The sequence below is a fragment of the Carassius auratus genome, chromosome 5 (assembly GCF_003368295.1).
Source record: "Carassius auratus strain Wakin chromosome 5, ASM336829v1, whole genome shotgun sequence".
Classification (NCBI taxonomy): Eukaryota; Metazoa; Chordata; class Actinopteri; order Cypriniformes; family Cyprinidae; genus Carassius; species Carassius auratus.
Window position 1 is genome coordinate 32897792 of NC_039247.1, and position 3307 is coordinate 32901098.

Here is a 3307-nt window from a genome sequence, read left to right on the forward strand (position 1 = left end):
TATGTATTTATTTGTTCATTCATTCATTCATTTATAATTTCTGTTTTTATTCCTAGGGTTCAAATGGTAGAGAATGGTAAATCACAGAAACACAAATGTGAACAATTTTAACTTTAAAACACAATGTAATATACAATGTAAATTTTAGAAGCACGTCATTTGATTAGTAAATATATTTGTCTTTGGTCAAAAAAAAAATATACAAATCTTAAAAATGTGTCTTATATTTAATGAGAGGAATCTATCTGTTGGATACAACTGCGACTGCTGGGCATGTGCACATCAATATTGCCCAATTTTTGTCAAGCTGAACAACGGAGGAAGGTGAAGACGTTAATAAAACAGTATCTTATAAGTAGCAAGCTTAATCTATTGTTAACCGAATCTATCCCTTCAGCCGAAAAACGAAAGACATCTGTCATACATGGATAAGGAAATGTGACGCTGCTGCTCAGCTTAGATGTCATTGGCTATGACTTTTCAGGACAGTCTGTGGTTGGACTATCTTTTAACCCATATTAAACAGCGCATCATGTTAAAAAGTATGTTTTGCTCCTATCATCACATTAGTAATATATTAAGTCAACAATGAAGTGTTGCTATCTTGAGAAAAATGACATCTTTAGCGAGATCCTAATCCTAACCCTAAGCATAACTTCAATGAACTACAAAAAACAGCCCCCTAGTGTTGCCTTTCTATAGATAGAACGACGGAGGCTTGTGGGTAATGTAGTTTAAAACTTTTTATTAACGAAACTAAATAAATTATTTATTTTAAGGTAAACTGGATATCTAAATATGTTTATTGTGCAAACATCTGTGATATATTTGAGAGGCAGGCTGAAATGTGGTATTTTACAGTGAGCAATATTTAAAATGCTTTTATGTCAGCTTTCCACTTATTTCTGAAAACTGAGCTCAACATTATTTTATCAGCATAGCATAAGTAATAATCCTGCCCATTTTCTCTTTGATATGTTAATTGGACTCTGATTTACAGCCATTTGAAATGTACAGTTTTGGGCTCTTCCGGGGGGTGCTACTGGGCCCCTGGGGGTAGCAGGGCAGTAAAACCTACATATATGTATTCTCCTCATCATGAACAACAAACTGAGCTGAGTCACATTTATATCTGACAGTTTTCACAGTCCTCAGTTTTCTATTCTATTCATCATGGCTATCATACCTTTTGACAGGACATTGTGAGGCCATCTGATGAAACATGGAAAAATTATAAAGAAATGTTTTAATAATGAAAATAATAGATTATTTCTTTGATTTTTGAAGTAAATGGCAAGAAATATAATGGATGAACCTGCAACAACTTGCCTTTATCTATTCCCCACTGTAAAGCAGTAATCAAGGACAATGTATACACATTGTGATACTTCACTATTACACAAGGACAAATTCATGCAGTGCTAAGAATATTAATTTATATATATATATGTATATATATTAGCATTATATATAACTAATTAGCCGAAATCAGTGTAAAAATGTCCTCCTCACCCCCGTATCTTGCTCCTCAGGTGCTGGACATCAGTAATGTGCGTGCTCTTGGTTTTAATGCAGTACAAGATCCACGTTGATCATTCCTGCTACATTCTCAGTTATCCGTCAAGTTCTTGTAACAATAAAGCCCATGGCACCATCTTGTAATGCAGAATAATTAATCTTGTAACTCCCTGTATTTCACAAAAAATGTGCATATTTGTTACTAAAATATAAAAAAATACTTTCTGGTGTACTGATGTCCCAGATGTTATTAATCCGATCAAAAATGTTTATGTCTTAAATAAAAAAATAATCCCAATAATTAATATGTCGTTTTTCCAAGTCTAAAATAAACACATATGAGCCTACCTAGTAAAATGATGTATTTACCAAGAAATTTCAGAACACAATATTCACCATTTTCATTTTATTGAAGCATAGACTATAAAGTTGATAAAGTAGCATCAAGACAAATAAGATTCAATGAAAATAATTATCATCAAAGATACATTAACCTCATATATAAATCAGTTCACACAGATGAGTGATGAAATGTCCTTAAAAGTCACACAGTCCCATCCAGTCAACTGTGATACAGATCATGTGATACATATAAGACATGTGATACTGTTCCAGAAAATAATGATTCCCATCATCACATCTAAACTGGTTTCATCTCCCCATCGTGATCTTCTTCTCTCATGTCTGGAAACAGTTTGTGGTTGATATCCAGCACTGATGTGGTGTAGCTTGTTCTCAGCCAGAGGATCTCTCAGTCCTAACATCCCAGACCTGAAGTGAAACACACAATCCAGATCAAGTTGTTTAATGGACAGAGAGCGCAGCTTATGTTCTGTGTGATTTTAGCAGTGTGAGCAACTATGACCCTTGTAGTACTGTACACTTACCATTCTTCAAGCTGTTTTAAGACCTTTTGAGAAGCTTTTTCTCTGAAGACAATTTACCACATCCTCTTCTTTCACTCCTTTCAAGAGCATCACTTGGTCAAAACCCCTCGTTTGGCTGAAGAGATCATCTGTACCAATAAAAATACTGCAATAATAATGTCATTCTGCAAGAATTAAGAAAAAGTTACAGAGGCAAAGATCTTGCTCATTAGACTGCATTAGCATGTGTAGTTCTCAGAGACTCTAGAATTCATCTATTGTTGCAGTAAATGTGTTTTTTTTTCCTCTAGAATCTTTCTCCAAAGTTCCTGACTTCTCTCACAAATGTGTTTTAGTCAGTGCAGTGTAATGCCTGGCTTCGAACCAATCAACTATCAATTCACAATTTATAACATAACATTTACAAAACAATGAAATAATGTCAATTGGTGTTTATATCAACTAAACCAATTTCGTGATACTTGTCTACTTTTAAAACAGGTGGTGTGTTTTTAAAAACATAATATTAAAAATGTCCAGTCACACTTTGCTAACATGCTGTAATTGTAATAGTATAAAACGAAATCAAGGCTGACATGACCAGTTCTGTGAGAGATCATCATAAAATGTTGTATAACACAGCATTGCTTCAACACACACATACCAGAGGACTTCTGTTTGTTTGAGCTCAAGATGGCCATCTTCATTCCTCATCCTGAGCAAATCATTTCCTTGGTTTTCTTTCTCTTGTCAAACAAGAAAATCTCTACTTACTCTGTGTGCAATTAATGTTGCTCATTAAACATAATTAAGTTAATTTAAAGTAAGATTCAGACCAGAGCATTTGATGAGTAAATGTTGATTAAAAAAATATTCTAAACAAATGTACCTGGGAAGAGCTGATCATGGCAAGATTCGCTGAG

At 34.0% G+C, this 3307-nt stretch overlaps 1 long non-coding RNA gene across 1 annotated transcript; it reads right to left on the minus strand.

The window, feature by feature from the left end:
- Positions 1–2266: 2266 nt before the first annotated feature.
- LOC113069582 (uncharacterized) lies at positions 2267–3104 on the minus strand. Its single transcript, XR_003279761.1, has 3 exons — positions 3049–3104; positions 2406–2533; positions 2267–2289 (listed from the first exon to the last, which is right to left on the minus strand). It is a non-coding gene; the product is annotated as an uncharacterized LOC113069582 (long non-coding RNA).
- Between the last annotated feature and the right edge of the window lie 203 nt (positions 3105–3307).